General features: G+C 37.8%; 1 long non-coding RNA gene across 1 annotated transcript; it reads left to right on the top strand.

The window, feature by feature from the left end:
- Positions 1-1,836: 1,836 nt before the first annotated feature.
- On the top strand, positions 1,837-19,991 carry LOC107789401 (uncharacterized). Its single transcript, XR_001648835.2, has 4 exons — positions 1,837-2,344; positions 16,833-18,121; positions 18,248-19,166; positions 19,332-19,991. It is a non-coding gene; the product is annotated as an uncharacterized LOC107789401 (long non-coding RNA).
- The last annotated feature ends 2,288 nt before the right edge of the window (positions 19,992-22,279 follow it).

Here is a 22,279-nt window from a genome sequence, read left to right as displayed (position 1 = left end):
GAAATCAAGGACCCGCTGGGAGAACAGGGAGAAGCAGTTCAAGTTCAGCAATCAGGAGCCCACCTGGAGAATAAGGGAATACATTTCAAGTTCAGAAATCGGGCGCCCACCTAGAGAGAAAGGGAATACATTTCAAGTTCAGCAATCAGGCGCCCACCTGGAGAGCAAGGGAATACATTCAAGTTCAGCAATCAGGCGCCCACCTAGAGAGCAAGGGAATACAATTCAAGTTCATGCAATCAGGCGCCCACCTGGAGAGCAAGGGAGTACATTCAAGTTTAGCAGTCAGGAGCCCACCTGGAGAGCAGGGGAATACAGTTCAACTTCAGCAGTCAGGCGTCCACCTGGAGAAAGGGAAATCATCTCAAAGTACAATTCGAGTTCAGCAATCAGGCATCCACCTGGAGAAAGGAAAAGCATCTCAGATTACAATTCAAGTCAGCAACAAAAGGAGCTCGCGGCAAAAATGTGAGTCAACAGTTAGAGGTGATCAACAGAAGTTAGTCACAATAAAGAAAAAAGGAGAAGGGCAAGAAGTTAATCCAAATGCAGAAGTTGATGGAAGATGTGAACTGCTTAAGACATGGTGGAAGTCACAAACACTACATGTCCGGTCTTGATCCAAAAAGCTAAAGAAGAATGAGCTAGCACATGCAGGTAACAAGCGTCAAGGTTCAAATCTAAAGTATGCATGAAGAACCATTCAAGACTCAAGATCAAGCTTCTGAAGACTTATAGATAGGAATCTTGTAACTCGTAGTTGAAAAGGCTTAGTTAGTCTTTATCATTTGATTTTTGATGTAATAACAGGAACCGCGGACCGGAACCTCTACGACACCTCAATCGGCTCTCCACCTCGGTACTCCATCACCTCATTCACCTCTGAACTACACGTGACCTGATTCCTTTATAGCCAAGGATATGTAGGTAGCTCAGATACCAGGGCTCGGTCACATTCCCCTTTTCTCTTAGTTTTAGTCCCTCCAAATAAAGGTCGGGTCAAAAAACCTGTCTAGTCATTCTTTGTCTGAAAACTCTTCGCGTTTCCAGTCAAAGAGGGGCAGCTATAGACATGTGATTTTTGACCCTCCCCAATATTTTTATATTTTAGCATGTAAATATTTAATTTAGGCATAATATAGCTATTTCAACTCATTTTGACTCTTTTACTTTATTTTCTCTTAGAAATAATAATTAAAAAAAATACTTTCCATTATTAGTTAATTTTAGTTTATCTTAACTTTGATAAAATTAAAAAAAATAGACAAAAGAAAATGTCACATGGGTTTAAATTAAGATGTACGTAGTATAAGTGGTTAATACGTAGTATTTTTGATTTTCTCAAAAGCTTTTCGTTACTGTGCAAAGTTTATGTGTTATTTTCTTTTAATTTAATTAACTAGTTATATTTTGATATTTCAAACTCCTACCAAGTTCAAGAAACAAAGGACCCGTTAGTTTTTTTTTATTTATGTTCTTTTTCTTTAACAAACTTTTGGAACCTCACGTTATTTATTTATTTTTAAGAAAAAGCATACACAATACACATTCTTGCAAATTCACTCTAATATTTGACCACCCCCATTCATTATCTCACCACTTGCACACTCCATTCAATTCAATGTCTTCACACTCACACCCCATTCAATTCAATGCCCTCAAACACACACTCCATTCTTTCACATTATAGTGCACACTTACGATTTAAAAATGACACCCACCAATTTTTGTTTGACACTTTTTCAATGCATGAGCCCACAAAAATCTTCTTTTCCAACATAATCAAAATCCATCTGCACACATTATATATATAATCCACTTACATTTGGAAAGAGAGGAGGATATCAGATTTGAGACCCATTCCCTTCCAAAAAAAGAGCAACGACGCTCTCTGAAGAATGACAAAAAATAGTGCCGATCCCCTCCCATCATCTTCTTTCGACTCTTATTCAATCTTGATTAGATAGCACTTTCTTTATTTCATTTACACCTAGACTCACTCATACAAAGCTTCACAAACACACAACAAATACATTTAAAAAAATCTGGGTGCCATTACCATCACAAGGGGACCTTTTCCTCACATCTCTGTTTGGATCTGTAAGCCTAAAGCAGCTACTCCTTCTTCAGCCATTTTTTTCCCTCCCAAATGCCACCATGAAATCCTCTTATCTTCTACCATATCCAGCTAAAAATAAATAGCAAAAACACAGCAGCTCTGAGAGCTGAGTTCGGGGTCGGCGTCGAGCTTCTCTGTTTGGGTCTCAGTCGTGGTCTGTTTGTGCGAGGGCTTAGCAGTTCGTTACCCCTTATGTATTGAAGATTATATTTCAACTATTAAAAGGTCTGTTTCAATCACTTTCTTCCCTTCTCATGTTTTCATGTTCGTGACTAGTTCGGCATATTTGCAAGCGAATTGATTTAACAAGTTATATCATGCTTCATTAGTCATTTATTTTGTTGGATGCTATAAGTTGTTGGCTCTAATATAAGTTCATGTAGGTTTAATTTGTTGAGTTTGAATTACTGTTAATTAGCGTTATATCCTGTTAGTTTATCTTATTTGGAGAATTTTTTTTTTAATTATTTTTATATAGTTTGTGTGTTGTTTATGTGAGCAGTGAAGACTTCATTGTTAAAAGGCAAGAACTCATCGAACAGTTAGACCATTAGTTATTCTAGCTTCATATTCTGAGGGCATGACATTGGGTGCATAATCATGGGAGACATTTTGTGTAAAGTTTGATATTGCTAAATGGTTGTTAAGTAATGTTTTTCAGTTGGTCTTTTGTTATGATAGTATACATTGGAAACGAACTAAAAGTAGGCAAAAAATGGATATTGTCTTACAACAATTTATAAAATTGGATTTGCATGGAAAGTGTTTTCGTTACTGGTTTTGGTTTTTGCTTTATGAAAGCATAAATATTGAATGATGATTGGATAATAATAATACTAATGATTTTTAGCTTTACAAGGATATAAATGAGAAAATTTTGAAAAATATATGTTACTTGTGGATGGAACGTTTAAGAAGCTACAATCATAGATTTTTTTTTATTATTTAGTACATAGAATATAATTTTCAATCATAATCTGTGGCCCTCGCTTAATTAATATTTTTATCCTTAGAAATTGAGGCGCGTCATTTAGCGAATTTTTCATGGCCCTCGCAAAGTTGAAAGTGCGTAGTGGTTTTAGGCGCGTTATATTAATAATTTACCTTCCTAAACTCGGGTGTGCATTTATGTGACCCAAATCCAAATCTCAACAACGTTAGATAAAATATGTTGCGAACCGCGGGTGCATTTATGTATCGTGGCTTACGATGTATTTTAAATAATTTTGAATTTTTTCCAAAATATTAAAAGCGACTAAAACAATAGAACCTTTTGCTTTTGCTTTTGGCTATTATACTCCATGTGAGGTGTTGTTGTGGTCCTATACACATAATGCTTTCATTTCACCTTATAATATTTATAATATGATTTGCAGATCAGTACAAAGTATTTTTTTTATTTATTTTTATTCATTGATTGCTCCTACTTTTGAAAGTGGGTCTCTGTTTTTAGTTTTGATTTTTTTTTTAGAATAAAAAAGAAGAAAGCAAATTTATAGTACTAACATTTATATCATTTTATTTTAGTTAAAACACCGAATAATGCCTTATTTTCTTAGTGCCTAACCATTTTATGATATGGTACAATTGTTGAATCATATTAGAGCCGTGTTTCTTTTTTGTTTGTTTGTTACATGTCCTTTTCGTGGTATAATATAACATACTTCATTCCGTGTGCACAACTTTTGATTACCCGAAAATTTAGGCAATTCTTTCCTTATTTTAGAATAATATTTTGTATTAGGATTGAATTGGTCCTAACGACAACAATGAAAAGGCGATTTAATATATTATTTTGATTATGTATACGTTCGCGTAACATAATTACGAATTCCGTTCTAAAAAATTTAAATCGAGGTATGCGTTCGTGCAACTTCGATCAAAATTTTCTTTAATAATTAATAAAGCGTTAATTAATTGTAGACACGTTCACGTGACATGATTTTTAATGCGCCAAAATAAAAGAGTATACGTACGCGTAACTCAATTCTTTGATTACGAATAATTCAAGTAATTTAAAAGCGGTAAAAATATAATCGCACATAGGTCTTAAAAATGAGTAGTTAAATAATTTAAGCCAAGTATAAATTGCTAAGCGACCGTTCTAGAACCACGTAATCCGGGGGTGCCTAACACCTTCCCTCGGGTTAACAGAATTCTTTATTCAGAATATCTGGTTTGCAGACTTCAAAAGGAAAGTAAACCTTCCTCGACTCGGGATTTTAAACTGGTGACTTGGGACACCATAAAATGATCCTAAGTGGCGACTCTGAAAATAAATAAAATAATCTCATTTCGAATAATGTCACTTAAATTGGAAAAACTCCTCATATACCCCTCGGGTGTGTAAAAATGGGGTGTGACATCCTCCACTTGGCTCGAAGCCATAGATCAACACACACTCAATAACTCATAACGATTATACTCTATTGATGACATGATACCGTAGTGAGATTAAACTCAAATCTTTTATAAGCTTGTGAAAACACATATCATCTAGAATTTTAACTCTTCTGCAAATCTCGCATTCCACTCTCGCAACAGTTACACCCACTCTCTAAGTGACCCAATTTAAATTGCAACACATATTTTTCACTCGCAAATGAGATCTTCTAACAGACAACCTCAGAACATTTCGCAGGAGACAACCCATGTGCTTTACCTCTAACTAACATTTCTGTATACCTTCCACCGTCATAAACTGTACGCAGTCACTTAGTCTTACTGAGTCTGAACTCATACCGCAACATGAAATTTACTTCACTCACAACTGAGAAACATGAAAAGATCCTTCACACTCCAATAACTCGGAGCTATACCTCGAATCAAGATGGAATCAAAGCACCTAATAGTTCTTCTATCCTCTAGCAGACCTTCTCGTCGCTTCCAAATCATGTGGATACATCTCACAGTACCAACATACTCATCACATAGTTATCCAGCCGTCACTTCCACTAATAGGGACAATACCGAACATGTATGTTCAAAAATACTTGCTCACACAATCAGCACCTCGGTGCTCAAGCTATAGGCAAAGATCCGGCCTCAAGTCCTCCAGACTTGCCCAACATCAATGCACAAAGATCACATCTCGACCCTCAATTAGGGAATCACAAGACATCGAGGCACATCTGATACTGAGCGCTCATGCGCGTATACGAACGCGTGGAAGGAACTCAAAGAGTTACATTTCAAGCTAAATCAAGAACGCACGATAAGAATTCAAGAATGTGAAGTTTTCCTAAAGGTTCTGCAGCCTCTCAAGGATAAATACAAACGTCTCTTTATCGATCCGCGAGACTCTACTATACCTGCTCATGACTCATGAGACCTATGTAACCTAGGCTTTGATGCCAACTTGTCACGACCCTAAACCCGAACCCGATCGTGATAGCACCTCTCGTGAAGACAAGGCCAGCCAATTAAACCCAATTCACTTTTTAAACAGTTAAATATCACAAAATCAGTCTAAAATATGATATAGTAATACTAAGTAGCGGATAATGTTAATAAAGTATGGAAGTACAACCCAACACAGCCCTAACCGGGGTGTCACTAGTTATGAGCATCTATAATTCATAATACAAGTCTGCTAACTCTATAAGCTAGTACAGATGTTTGAAAAGAGATAGAGATGATAAGGGAGTAGACACACGGGGCTAGGGACGTCAAAAGCTACCTCGTAATCTCCGGAAGCCCGCCTGAAGCTGGAGGTATCAGCACTCGGGAGTGGTACCAACAACACTTGAATCTACACACAAGGGTGCAGGGAGTAAAGTGAGTACTTCAATTCAGTGAGTAACAAATGTAAATAAAGACTGAAGGCAAGAAATCACGTAAAGCATATCAAGATGTTGTATGGAAGCAGTTCAAAAACCAGTAAGAAAGTAGTGAAGCTGTAAAATCTCTTTAAACATCTTAGCTCAGTTTAAACTTCTTTGAAAATGGCTTTTTCAACAGTAGGCAAATGAATGCAAAACAGTTAGTGCAGATAAGCACAGAAATCCGCCACTCGGGCACAAATATCATAGTTTAACAGGTAAATGACAGGTAAATATGAAAGATAAACACATAAAGGTTCGCCCCTCAAGCTTAATGTCAACAACTCTGCCCATTGGGCAAATATCTCAGAACAATATCAGCCCATCGGGCAATAACATAGAACAGTATCAACCCCTCGGGCAATCACACAGAACAATACCAGCCCCTCGGGCTATCACATAGAACAATATCAGCCCCTCGGGCTATATCTCACATCACAATGTGTACCAGCACTCAGTGGGAGTATACAGACTCCAGGAGGGGCCCCTTACGGCCTAAGCACAATATCAAGTCATCTCGTGGCATCAAATCTAGGCCATCGGCCTCATATCAGTCAAGCCACCTTGTGGCGTATATATCTCAGGCCCTCGGCCTCATAAACAATATCAACAAGCCACTTATATCGCAGGCCCTCGGCCTTAAATCAGTATCAGTGTTTCCTCACAACTAGGCCCTCGGCCTTACTCAGTCAAAAATACTCACAAGCCCCTCGGGCATTAGTAAAACAGTATTTCTCAGCCTAAAACATCATTTAAAATATCATTTAAGTCTCAAAACGGAGTAAAAATGGTTGAGTAGTAAAATAGTGGAAAATAACATGACTGAGTTCAATTAGTAAGTCAAAACAGAGAGAAAATAGTAATAAAAATCCACGAAGGGTTCAAATAGTTGGCACGAAGCCCAAATATGGCAATCAGCCCAAATCATGATGATAACATATAAGTTTCAGTCAAATGCGCAGTAAAATCATCAATCGGGACGGACCAAGTCACAATCCCCAATAGTACACGACCCCACGCTCGTCATCAAGCGTGTGTTTTACCTCAATATAGCACGACGATGTGCAATCCGGGGATTTAAACCCTCAGAGCATCATTTATAATCATTACTCACCTCGAACCGGCTAAATCTCTAACTCGCGACGCCTTTGCCCATCAAATCGGCCTCCACACGTGTCGAATTTATCCAAAATCAGAACGAATACGTCACAATATGCTAAGGGAACAAAGCTCAAGCGAAAACAATCGAATTACCACAAAATTCCAGAAATTGGTTAAACTCGACCCCCGGGCTCACATCTCGGAATCGGGTAAAATTTATATTTTCATAATCCCCATACCCTCACGAGTCTAACCATACCAAAATTATCCAATTCCGGTACCATTTGGTTCTTCAAATCATCATTTTATATTTTTTGAGGATTCCACACTTTTGCTTCCCAAATTCCATCACAAATCACGAATTAAATGATGAATTCAATGATAGATTCATGTATTCTAGCCAAATCTGAGTTAGAATCACTTACCCCGATGAATTTCTTGAAAAACCTTCGAAAATTCGCCAAAATTCGAGCTCTCTAGGTCAAAATATCAAATAAACCCAAAATCTCGTATTTATAGAGTACCCCATAGATTTGCACCTCCGCGGTCCGCACAAAAACTACCGCGGCCGCATAGGCTTTTCTCTACAGTGATAAGCTTTAGTGTTTTGGCCATAAATTTCGCTAGAGATGTCCAAATTATGATATTTTTACCTTTCTGAAAACTAGACACGAAGGGCTACAACTTTTGTTTTTGAATCATCTCACAATTCCATGTAGATCAAAAGATATGAGCTTCCGAAGTTGGATCAGTGAAACGTTCTCCACCGCGGCCGCACAGCATTTTGTGCGGTCCGCACAGCACCTACCGCGTCCGCACTTCATTTTGTGCGGTCCGCACAGCACATACTGCGGCCGCACTTCTTTTTGTGCGGACCGCGCGGGTGGGTTTCGAGGCCTGCAACCCTTCTGGACCTGCTACAACTATGATTTTTGGCCTAAAACTACTCGGAACTTCAAATTAATTGTACCAACACATCTCATGATACCATTCAGACTTGTTCAAAACTTCGAAATGCTCACAACAACATCAAATCACCAATTTAACATATGATTCAAGCCTGAGAACTCCAAGAACTCTTAAATTATGCTTTCGATCAAAAAGTCTATCAAATCTCGTCCGAATGACCTGAAATTTTGCACACACATCCCAAATGATATAACGATGCTACTGCATGCTCTCGGAATACCATTCCGACCTCTATATCAAAATCTCACCTATCAACCGGGAAAATGCCGAAATCTCAATTTCGCCAATTCAAGCCTAAATCTTCTCTACAACTCCAAAACCCATTCTGATCGCGCTCCTAAGTTAAAAATCACCTAACGGAGCTAACCAAATCATAAAAATTCCAATCCGAGGTCATATACAAACAAGTCAAATACTGGTCAAACCTTTCAAATTTCAAGCTTTCGAACTGGGAATTGTCCTTCCTAGTTTATTCTGATTATCCTGAAAATCAAAACCAATGATTTACATAAGTCATATTGCATCACACGGGGCAAGTCATACCCGAGAACTGGCGAGCGAAATGCAAAAGCTCAAAACGACCGGTCAGGTCGTTACATCCTCCCCCATTTAAATATATATTCGTCCTCGAACGTGCCCAGAGTTATTCCAAATGCCAACCAAACGTTGAATAACCTTACCATGCATATACCCGGGGGTGATCCCACGTCACCCTGTCTTATATAGGTTCGATAACACAATGCAACTAAAATTTCACAATCCAACCCAACCCATAAACCTTAGAACCACATTTCCACTCCTGTAATTATTCACAAGATCAGAATCTCACATCTATTTTCAGAATAAGCTCGAACAAGCTGTAATCACCCATACTTGCAATCTCAGGTGCAATCACTTGATATATCACATAACTCAAACACTCGTAGTGATAACTTTTAATTACAGCAGTTGCACACAATACCCGAATACCGATAGAAAACTCTTATCAACTAAAGCCTCACCCCAACACTTTCATATACTGTCAATGATCACTAAAACGCGCGGTAAGCCATAACCATTTCCCAAATCAACCATTCAAGAAGCCACTTCTCCTTTGGCAAATACCATAGCAAATTTCTAAGCCGAAGCTCGATATTATCCTTCCAATATGCTGAAATCGAACCCGTTCGTATTCATTAATGATCCCAATGATCTCTTTTAATCCAACACACTACTCTGGTGACATGACACATCAGTACAGGCCTAATCCACATCTTGCATAATACGTGCACCAATAAGCAATAGTCTGAACATACCTCCAATCATGAAAACGACTCAAATGAAAGATATGTACCTCCAGCTCACTGGTACCACCACAACGCAAGGCTGAGAACCCGTCTCACATCATAGAAATAGAACACACGAATCTAACCCGCAAGGTCATACCTCCACATAACTTCGCTACGATGTGCGATCCTATCCAACACTCTACATGAACCACTTTAAATCACTATGCTCGAAATCGACAACCATGCACAATTTGATGTCTGGAACCAAAGCAATCATTACACCTACAGTAAAACAATTAACACACACCACACACACCCGATAGGACATAACCGATATGTCATTCACCGAGCAATACCCAATCACTCTTCCCGCTTGACTTCCACTATGAAACCCCAATAGAACCGCACCATATGTACCTATAACCAACAAATCATAACACCTCGCAACACAGAAAGGTAAATCATAGGTCTCCCCAGATTACTAATAAACTCAATAACAGACGAATCAACACATCTCTCAATAATACAGTTCGGAGCCAACCAAACTGACTCAAGTTAGAACACGCATCCATATTGTCCTGCCAACGAACTCCTTATCAAGGAAGTCCTGAAGTTGTTCCTTCTACCCCTATAACTCTGTCGGTGCCATACGATACACGGTGCCCGACATCAAATCAATACCGAAATCAACAACCTTGCCCGGCGGCATGCCCGGCCACAAGAAACACATCCGAAAAGTCCCTCACCACCGAAACTGAATCAGTGGTAGAAGCCTCTGCACTAACATCTATCATGAAAGCCCACATAAGAAAGACAATTCTTCCCAGTCGTCCGTTGGGTCTTCAAAATATAAAACCACTCCACTAGGACATAATCCGTTGAATCTTGCCACTTAATCCGTGGTATCTCCGGCATAGCCAACAGCGCCGCCTTATCGTAATATTCCAAAACGACACAACATGGAGACAACCAATCTGAACTCAATATCACATCCAAAATCTAACATACCAAGTAACAAAAGATCCACTCGGGTCTCCAAACCCCGATAATCTCTAAACAGTGCTGATACCCACGACTCACAACTACAATATAGCCTAAATATGAGAACTTCCCGTCTCCAAATCCATATGGCACATGAATAAACACACCTGATCCCAATTCCGCCATCTGAATGCATACCACACCTCAAATACCCAATCATTCCACGAAAGATACTCTAAAATTCCCTTGTGCCATCAAGCAAACTCGAATATCAGCAGTCGATCTAACAAGAAAGTGCCGCAATATTACCGAAGTACCATCAACTTAATCTCATTGCCTTTTCTGAAACATATACCCTCGTCAAATCACTCCAATTAGCAATACCATTTCCTTAATCATCTGAAGATAATTCCTCTAATCATCTGAAACTACCTGTGCTGCCTAAGAATTTTATGACCTTCCTTTCAGATCTGAAACGAAACCTCACACATGCAATTCTCAATCATTTACAACATGCGGCATAACCCATACCATTCTAGGATAACCATGAGAACTTCATATCCTTTCCGAACCGCAAGCAACTATGCATTCCACTAGCCAAGAACTTCCCCATTCCATTTGCACAACACTAACTCATCAGGACTGATTCCTTCTAACTCAACCGAGCTACACATGCCACCAAAACCCAAGAGCATTGCTGCAAAATATCTGTAGGAACTCATTACCCCGTACACACCCAAGGAACCTTACCATACCGATCCGGCTTACTACCAAGTTGTCCCATATATCCGAGTTTCCTTCTGATTTATTTTCAACTTGGCATTCCTTCTTGCTATAGCACTACAACTCCTCAACCCAGACTTACCACACGAGACCCAAGCATAAAACCACGTTGTCTAAGGCTCATAAGCCGCTGAGTACTCCCTTAACTACTCCCAAAAGCACCGCATTCAAATACTTTACTCCGAAGAACTTCCTACGAATCTAAATCCGTTACATTTACCTTCCCGACACTAATACATAGAACCCCATAATTAATATAGAACACCACAAGTCTTTACATCCCCCAAATGAAAACTCAGTCTCTAACCACATATACAACTTTAAAATACCTCATTGTTACATGAAAAATCCTAAACACATTAGAACCATTCCCACGAGTCATTCACTCTATTCAAACTACAATTAGTCTGATCAAATGAACCGAATAACCCGTGCCTCATTGGCACTTTGACACCGCAGAATGTATCCTCATCCCAATACAACCAAGCAACTTCCTGCTCTATGCACCGAGCATTCTTGCCAACAATAACTCAAGGCATCCCGTGATTCCCACACACCTATGAAGCATAATATAACCTTCGTCAAAATTTTCCTTTACCCTAGCCATCCTCGATCTCAACCTCCGTAGGCCATAACTGATTCACCCGAACGTCTCAAACCGGAACCAACATAGCACATAACCATGCAATCGCTTAATCAATAGCAGACTCCCCCACTTGGCTCAAAGCCATAGATCAACACACACTCAATAACTCATAACGATTATACTCTATTGATGACATGATACCGTAGTGAGATTAAACTCAAATCTTTTATAAGCTTGTGAAAACACATATCATCTAGAATTTTAACTCTTCTGCAAATCTCGCATTCCACTCTCGCAACAGTTACACCCACTCTCTAAGTGACCCAATTTAAATTGCAACACATATCCTTCACTCGCAAATGAGATCTTCTAACAGACACATAAGGATCGTACAACCTCAGAACATTTCGCAGGAGACAACCCACGTGTTTTACCTCTAACTAACATTTATGTATACCTTCCACCGTCATAAACTGTACGCAGTCACTTAGTCTTCCTGAGTCTGAACTCATACCGCAACATGAAATTTACTTCACTCACAACTGAGAAACATGAAAAGATCCTTCACACTCCAATAACTCGGAGCTATACCTCGAATCAAGATGGAATCAAAGCACCTAATAGTTTTTCTATCCTCTAGCAGACCTTCTCGTCGCTTCCAAATCATGTGGATACATCTCGCAGTACCAACATACTCATCACATAGTTATCCAGCCGTCACTTCCACTAATAGGGACAATACCGAACATATATGTTCAAAAATACTTGCTCACACAATCAACACCTCGGTGCTCAAGCTATAAGCAAAGATCCGGCCTCAAGTCCTCCAGACTTGCCCAACATCAATGCACAGAGATCACATCTCGACCCTCGATTAGGGAATCACAAGCCATCGAGGCACATATGATACTGAGCGCTCATGCACGCATACGAACGCGTGGAAGGAATTCAAAGAGTTACATTTCAAGCTAAATCAAGAACGCACGATAATAATTCAAGAATGTGAAGTTTTCCTAAAGGTTCTGCAGCCTCTCAAGGATAAATACAAACGTCTCTGTACCGATCTGCGAGACTCTGCTATACCTGCTCATGACTCGTGAGACCTATGTAACCTAGGTTTGATGCCAACTTGTCACGATCCTAAACCCGAACCCGATCGTGATGGCACCTCTCGTGAAGACAAGGCCAGCCAATTAAACCCAATTCACTTTTTAAACAGTTAAATATCACAAAATCAGTCTAAAATATGATATAGCAATACTAAGTAGCGGATAATGTCAATAAAGTATGGAAGTACAACCCAACACAGCCCTAACCGGGGTGTCACTAGTCATGAGCATCTATAATTCATAATACAAGTCTGCTAACTCTATAAGCTAGTACAGATGTTTGAAAAGAGATAGAGATGATAAGGGAGTAGAGACACGGGGCTAGGGACGTTAAAAGCTACCTCGTAATCTCTGGAAGCCCGCCTGAAGCTGGAGATATCAACACTCGTGAGTGCTACCAACAATGCATGAATCTACACACAGGGGTGCAGGGAGTAAAGTGAGTACTCCAATTCAGTGAGTAACAAATGTAAATAAAGACTGAAGGTAAGAAATCACGTAAAGCATATCAAGATGTTGTATGGAAGTAGTTCAAAAACCAATAAGAAAGCAGTGAAGCTGTAAAATCTCTTTAAACATCTTAGCTCAGTTTAAACTTCTTTGAAAATGGTTTTTTCAACAGTACGCAAATGAATGCAAAACAGTTAGTGCAGATAAGCACAAAAATCCGCCACTCAGGCACAAATATCATAGTTTAACAGGTAAATATGAAAGATAAACACATAAAGGTTCGCCCCTCGGGCTCAATGTCAACAACTCTGCCCCTCGGGCAAATATCTCAGAACAATACCAGCCCCTCGGGCAATCACATAGAATCGTACCAGCCCCTCGGGCAATCACATAGAACAATACCAGCCCCTCGGGCTATCACATAGAAGAATATTAACCCCTCGGGCTATATCTCACATCACAATGGGTACCCGTGCTCACTGGGGGTGTACAACCTTCGGGAGGGGCCCCTTACGGCCCAAGCGCAATATCAAACCATCTCGTGGCATCAAATCTAGGCCCTCGGACTCATACCAGTCAAGCCACCTCGTGGCGTATATATCTAAGGCCCTCGGCGTCATAAACAATATCAACAAGCCACCTATATCTCAGGCCCTCGGCCTTAAATTAGTATCAATGTTTCCTCACAACTAGGCCCTCGGCCTTCCTCAATCAAAAATACTCACAAGCCCCTCAGGCATTAGTAAAATAGTATTTCTCAGCCCAAAACATCATTTAAAATATAATTTAAGTCTCAAAACAGAGTAAAAATGGCTGAGTAGTAAAACAGTGAAAAATAACATGATTGAGTTCAATTAGTAAGTCAAAACAGTGAGGAAATAGTAATAAAAATCCCCGAAGGGTTCAAATAGTTAGCACGAAGCCCAAATATGGAAATCAACCCAAATCATGATGATAACATATAAGTTTCAGTCAAATGCACGGTAAAATCATCAATCGGGACGGACCAAGTCACAATCCCCAATAGTACACGACCTACGCTCGTCATCAAGTGTGTGACTCACCTCAATATAGCACGACGATGTGCAATCCGGGGTTTCAACTCGCGATTCCTTTGCCCATCAAATCAGCCTCCACGCGCATCGAATCTATCCAAAATCAGAACAAATACATCACAATATGCTAAGGGAACAAAGCCCAAGCAAAAACAATCGAATTACCACAAAATTCCAAAAATTGGTCAAACCCGACCCTCGGGCTAACATCTCGGAATCGAGTAAAATTTACATTTTCAGAATCCTCATACTCTCACGAGTCTAACCATACCAAAATTATCCAATTCCGGTACCATTTGGTCCTTCAAATCATCATTTTATAATTTTGGAGGATTCCACAATTTTTCTTCCCAAATTCCATCCCAAATCACGAATTAAATGATGAATTCAATGATAGATTCATGTATTCTACCCAAATCTAAGTTAGAATCACTTACCTCGATGAATTTCTTGAAAAACCTTCGAAAAATTGCCCAAATTCGAGCTTTCTAGGTCAAAATATCAAATAAAACCCAAAACCTCGTATTTATAGAGTACCCCACAGATTTGCACCTCCGCGGACCGCACAAAATCGACCGCGGTCTGCACAAAACCAGTGCAGTCCTCACAAAAACGACCGCCGCCGCACAGGCTTTCCTCTGCAGTGATAATCTTTAGTATTTTGGCCATAACCTTCGCTACAGATGTCCAAATTATGATATCTTTACCTTTCTAGACACTAGACACGAAGGGCTACAACTTTCGTTTTTAAATTATCTCAAATTTCTTGTAGATCAAAAGATATGAGCTTCCGAAGTAGGGCCACTGAAACGTTCCCCACCGTGGCCGTACAGCATTTTGTGCGGTCCGCCCAGCACCTACCGCGGCCGTACTTCTTTTTGTGCGGACCGCGCAGGTGGGTTTCGAGTCCTGCAACCCTTCTGGACCTGCTACAACTATGATTTTTGGCCTAAAACTACCTGGAACTTCAAATCAATTGTACCAACACATCTCATGATACCGTTCAAACTTGTTCAAAACTTCGAAACGCTCACAACAACATCAAATCACTAATTTAACATATGATTCAAGCCTCAGAACTCCAAGAACTCTTAAATTATGCTTTTGATCAAAAAGTCTATCAAATCTCGTCCGAATGACCTGAAATTTTGCACACACATCCCAAATGATACAACAAAGCTACTGCTTGCTCTCAGAATTCCATTCCGACCTCTATATCAAAATCTCACCTATCAACCGGGAAAATGCCGAAATCTCAATTTCGCCAATTCAAGCCTAAATATTCTCTACAAATCCAAAACTCATTCCGATCGCGCTCCTAAGTCACAAATCACCTAACAGAGTTAACCAAATTATAAAAATTCCGATCCGAGGTCATATACAAACAAGTCAAATACTGGTCAAACCTTTCAAATTTTAAGCTTCCGAACTGGGAACTGTTCTTTCAAGTTTATTCCGATTATCCTGAAAAACCAAAACCAACGATTTACATACGTCTGCATCACACGGGGCAACTCATGCTCGAGAACTGGTGAGCAAAATACAAAAGCTCAAAACGACCGGTCGGGTCGTTACATCAACCTTGTAGGGTTATAATATTTGGCATTGACCGTCTTACACTATTTAATTAAAGTGTAATTTGAGCGTATCAGTTATTCCTGCCCCTGTACTACTATATATTAGTTATTATACCCCCCATTATACTATTCAACCCTTTCTATCCATGCCGTTAGTGTTATAGATAAAATTACCCTCTCATTAACGGACCTAACCGAAATGGACACGTGGCTCAATCTTAAGACACCCAGCCCTTTTTTTTTTAATTATCGTTTGGTTAACAATTTTTACACTCGATTTTAACCCAAGTGTGACCCGATCAATAACCCTTTAACGAGATCATTTAAATAGATTCTTTCAGCCCTTTTATCTCATTACACCTAAATCTAAGAGATCGTTTCTTCTTCTTACTCCATCCATCTGCCGATTCTTGTATCTCCTATTGTGTAAAGGTATTAAAATTCCACCAAAACTTAGGATTCACTGTTGTTAGCCTATAATTTTTGTAGTAATGTGTCTTAAGTTAGCGTTTATTTTATATCGATTTCAGGGTTTCCTGATTTTATCATTTTTAGTTAGGGATTCGTGTATGGGTTGATTTGTATATTGTTTTTACTGCAATTTCTAATTATTCTAATGCAACTTTTGGCTTTTTCTTTATGTGCCAAATTTTGACTTAACTGCATATGGGGTAATATTACTCACTAGTGGTCCTGAATGTGGGGTAGTCCAATTATTTTAGTAATTTTGTATTTCTTTTATACATTCATTATTTTGGTTGATGTGTTGGTCCCATTTTTCTATTTTCTTTGGGTGATTTAGGGTTTGGAGATGATTTTATGGCTATGGTGGTTTAGGTTAAGTGAACTTTATTGTTTTTATTTGTTTTTCTTTATTTTATTATTCTTATATGGTATTGTTTAATGCATGGATCAATAATGAGTTAATTTAGTTTAGTTTGTGTCGGTCTTCTTAGCTCAACTTTTTAATAATTTGTTATGATCTAATCTTTCTTTATGTTATTTAATTTCAGATCAACAAAATGGTTAATCTGGACATAATATTCAACTAGGGAATAGAGTAGAGAGCCACAAATGAAGTATGCTAAGAACCTGTTGCACACTTGGACAAGTTACGACTCTGACCATCTTTCATAAAAAGACATTGTAGATGAGTTTTGCAATAAATTAGGGTTTATTGGTATTCAACAGCTTATAGTTTCTGCCCCTTCTGGTAGCTACTATGAAGTTGAAGGGGATAATGGCATTAGGTGCATGTTAGAAATGGTTGGTACTGATTATAATGTTATTAATTAGTTTGTTGTTGAGGAATGTGAGATTTCAGTCCAAGTACCTAATATTACTCAATATGATAAGGTTGTAGTACCTGATTTTGAGGTTGCTACTGACTGTAGCTCAACTGATGGTGAGGATAGTGATGAGTATGATTCTGAAGAATTAGATACTATTGCAACTCAAAGAAACATGAGCATTATTGATCAGCTCCTTGATTATAAGGAACTAGACAAGAGTATGACCTTCAAGGACATCTCTGAAGCTAGGGAGTGTATAAAACTCTATGATATGGCAAATAAGAAAGATATAGTTCTTAAAAAAAGTGATAAAATACGGCTTAGGTATGAGTGTCAAATTGGCTGCCCATTGTTTGTTTAATCTCTAAAGATGGGAACTGTCCAGGGGTAAGAATCAATACCTTAAACCCACATCATGACTTCTATGTTGCGTATGATAATAGTATTGTTGACTACTGTACTATTGCATATTATTTTAAGAAGAAGTTACAAAATAATCCAAAATATAAAGTGAAAGAGATGAGGCTGACCTGAAAGATGCATTTGAGATGAATGTTAGTCATGGAAAATGCAAGAGGGAAAAAGCATTGATTCTTAATAAACTGCAAGGAAGCATTAAAGATGAGTATTATAAGCTAGAGGCATATGCCAATGAGTTGAAGATCAGTAATCCTGGTAGTGATATTGTTATTAACTTGTCAAAAGATGCACTAGCTGAAGGTAATAGGAAATTTTTAAGAATGTATATATGTTTCAATGCACGGAAGATGGGTTTTAAGGCTTGTTTGAGGCATTTCATTGGATTGGAGGGAATATTTCTTAAGGAAAAAGCTAAAGGATAGCTTCTAGTTGTTGTTGGTCAAGACTCAATGAACCATTTTTATCCTATAGCATGGGCTGTAGTGGACAAAGAAACAAAGAGGACTTGGGACTGGTTTTTGGGATTGCTAAAAAGGTCATTGGACCTACAGAATGGAGAAGGATACACTTTCATCTCAGACATGCAAAAGGTACTTTTCAACTGTTTATTTCAGTAAACTTTCTATTTTTTCAATGTCTACTTTTCCATACTTCATTTCAGTTGTTTTCTGTTCTTTTATAAACTTTTTCTTTTATGTTTGGTTCATGACTTGTAGGGTCTGATTGAGGCAATGAGAACAACACTTCTTGAAGCTAATCATAGATATTTTGTTAGACACATTGAGGCTAACTGGTGTAAGAGATGGAGATCTAGGGAGATGAAGAAGCTTTTATAGTGGTGTGCATGGAGCACTTATGAGGATTATTTTCAAGATCAATTAAAGAATATGGGGGATATGGATGAAGATGTTGTAAGGCATTTGCTACATTATCCTGCTCAGTCATGGTGTAGAGCTTATTTTGACATTGTGTGCAAGAATATGGCAGTGGACAATAATTTCACAGAGTCATTCAATGCATGGATCTTGGATGCAAGGTATAAACCAATAATCAAAATGTTGGAAGACATTAGTGTTAAGGTGATGACCTTATTGAGAGAACATGAAGATCAAGTGAAGTCATGGACTCATGACTTCAGTCCACAAAGCATGAAATTGTATGCTGATTACTTGAAGATTGCTCACATATGTATGGTTCACTTTAATGGAGATGTTGGTTATGAGATTAGAGAAGGAGTAGATGAACATACTGTCAAAATAGAAGTGAAGCAATGCAGTTGTAGGCAATGGCAACTCTCAGGAATACCATGTCCTCACACAATCAAAGCAGTGATATACAAGAGGAATGATCCTTTTGGAGCAAATGTATTGGTGGTATAGCAAAGAAGCTGCTCAAAAGACTTATTCACATAAGTTGCAGCTTGTTGGGGGTGAGAAATTCTGGAAAATAGACTCATCACAGGCCATGGAACCACCATACTTAGTGAAATTAGCTGGCATGCCTAAACTGAAGAGAAATATGCAAAAAGATGAGGCAAGCAAGAGACAAGGTGAATGGTCTGCTTCAAGGAAAAGGAGAACCATGAACTGCAGTTGCTGTGGAGAACGAAATCATAATGCAAGAGGGTGTACAAAGGTGATTTGTTACTCTTATTAGTCGTTAACAGTAGACTTTCTATTATCTAACAATTTGTTACTTATTTATGACAATCATCTAGTGCATAATCTAAAGGAAAGCAGACAATAAAAAGGGAAAGTATTGTAGATTATGAATACATTGATGAAGAAATACCATTATCAGGTCCCAATAATCGCAAAATAGTCAAGCCTCCAGCAGTCCACTCGTGTTCATTCCTACCCCAACTGTTTTTGGTAGCATTTCATCTCTCCTAGATGTTACTAGTAGGAGACTTTTACCTCCACAATTTGCATATGAAGAAGACTCTGCTATAAGGTCAAAAATTATTTTAGAGACAAGGACAAGGCTTCAAGTGAGACAAGAACCAACTCTTCCATCTGTGATAAGATTTATCCCCTTAAGAAGTGGCTCAACTGGTGTGGGTGATCCTTCAAATCTGCCCTACTTACCAAGAGTACTCACATGGAAGGGAAAAGAGGTTGTAACTAGCAACCAACTGGAGATGTAAGCTCAGAAAAAAATTAGAAAATTGCAGGCAAGAAAGGGAAATAAGAGTACTATGTTGGAGTAATGGGAAGTAGGTTTTAGAATAATAGTTTGAGACTTAGTTTTTTGTCAAAATAATTTGGTTGGTGATGTAATTTACTGCTTATGCCATTACATTTACTACTACTCTTTTTTTGCTAGGTTGGTGATGGCAGTTGGATGCCATAGTATGACTTAGGTGGTAACTTCTTTTAGGGTTATAATATGGCATCCGTATGTCAATTTAATGTACCTTAACAATTAACATTTTAAATTAATGGCAATAGTTATTTAATACGCTTGTTATGTCGTTTTAATATCATGTTATATGTATCAACCTGTTTATGTGAATCTTAGCTATTGAACAAACCCAGAATTGGATGTTTTTTATCTAGTTGGATACTCAGATTTGGATGCTTTAATAGATGAGAATCTTCAAACAAATGCAATAGCAATACATTTATTAGCTACTGTAATAGCTTCACCAGATACTCTATTGCGTTCCTATGTTGAATGCTTAGGTTTTACATTACAAATCAACTGCATTTCCTTATATAACATGCCTCGTCCCAACCTTTTTTTTCCTCCTCGAGATAGCTCGTAAAACTTGTGCTAGTACACAAATGTAGTCTCAAGTAATAATTACAAAGTCAAAACGCTTAAGTAATAGTTGTTGTCGTTGTAATACAAGGCAAGAAACTATGATAAGCAACTACATTTTTTCATGCCACTGCCTACAGATTTAGAGAAGAGTTTAAGAGGTATAAAAATATTTAATTTCATCTTTCACCCAACAAAATAACATATAATACATTGCTCTAAATATCCCAACCTAACTTAACTTCATAATACAAAATACCACAATACTAGATATCATTTAATTCATCAAACAAGCTGCAATTAAGGTACCAAATAGGACCCATGATATCAAAATAACTAATTCATTTTCTTGGAATTGGTCCTTTCTAATGATTTGTAGCCTCCATTTCTTCAACTTTATTCCTCAATAAGTCCCTTTCGAGATAAGCCGCATCCAACATCGACTTCAACATGCTTGTTTCGGTCTCTCCAACTTCAATTATGGCCTCCATTGCTTCAACTTTTTTTTTTAATTTTAATCTTTCAACCTTAACTACATCCAATTGCGACTTCAACTTGCAAATAACAGTCACAACTCTATCCGATAATACTTCATCAACCCATTCGAAATAACCAAAGGAAGTTTTCTGGAAAAATAATTCAAATGATTTCAATCTAGAAAAGAACTGAACAATCACAATATGATAATTATATAAATTAACAACATCAGGTTTAGGACATTTGTAGTTTCTCCGATCAGTGTTGCAAGGAGTGTAAGCCGTAAAGTAGTGCACAATCATACCGCATAAACACCCCCTCTTCGAACCAACTTCTTGAGACGAACAACTATCTTGTGACATTGTTGAAATTAAATGACAGATTTACAGGAACAACAATGAGAAAATTAAATGATCTTCTTGCAATAACAGATGGAGCAAAACAAGAAGAAACCAACTACAAATTTATTGGTGATAATCGGAGGAGGAGGCAAAAGAATTAAGAGATACCATGAATCCTAAGATTTGGGAATGGAGTAAGAAGAAAGAACGGGTCTCTTAATTTGGGTGTAAAATGAGAGAAAAGGGCTTAAGCCTTTCTATTTGAATGAACCCGTTAATGGTTATGGATCGGGTTAAAATCGGGTGTAAAAATGAGTAATCAAGCGATAATTAAAAAAAGAAAGAAAAAGGGTTGGGTGTCTTAAGATTGAGCCACGTGTCCGTTTCAGCTGGGTCCGTTAATGAAAGGGTAATTTTATCTATAACATTAACGTCAGGGATAGAAAGGGTTTAATAGTATAATGGGGGTACAAATAACTAATAAATAATAGTAGCGAAGTAGAAATAGCCCTTTTCCGATGATAAAATTTAGTTTCTTATTTAGTCACTAGTTTTTGAAGCCCGGGACCAAACTCAAGATATAAAAGTAAAACTTTCATTTCACTTCTTTAATATTTTAACTTTCATTTTGAGGAATTTTTTTACTTCAAATCACATGCGGAGCCAAAATTTAAAGTTTATGAATTGTAAATCTTAATTTAAAGTTATTTAGTTCTAAATTAATAATATAGATATTTAGTGAACTTTTAAGACAAATACAGAATTTGAATCAAAACATTACTAAATCCGCCAAACTTATTTTGTGTTTAGAAAATTAAATAAAGTTAACCAAACTAGAGATTTTAAAGATAACCTGATCATGACTGATAATACTGACTTAAATTAAAAATATAGATATTTAGTGAACTTTTAAGAAAAATAAAGAATTTGAACCAAAACGTTACCGGATCCAACCAAACTTATTTTGTGTTTAGAAAATTAATTAAAATTAACCACACGAGAGATTTTGAAGATAACTCGATCATGACAGATAACACTATCTTTTTAAACATATATGAGCTCATTAAAGTTTAAATATGAAGTAAAAGAAATGCCTAAATATAAATAAAAGAATTTTCAGAAATTCTCAAATTTTATAATACAAATAAAAAGTAAAAGAAAGGCCTA

Source organism: Nicotiana tabacum, chromosome 3, assembly GCF_000715075.1.
Source record: "Nicotiana tabacum cultivar K326 chromosome 3, ASM71507v2, whole genome shotgun sequence".
In the NCBI taxonomy this organism is placed as follows: Eukaryota; Viridiplantae; Streptophyta; class Magnoliopsida; order Solanales; family Solanaceae; genus Nicotiana; species Nicotiana tabacum.
The sequence above is the reverse complement of the archived record's forward strand: the minus strand, read 5'-3'. Positions and strand labels throughout refer to the sequence as shown.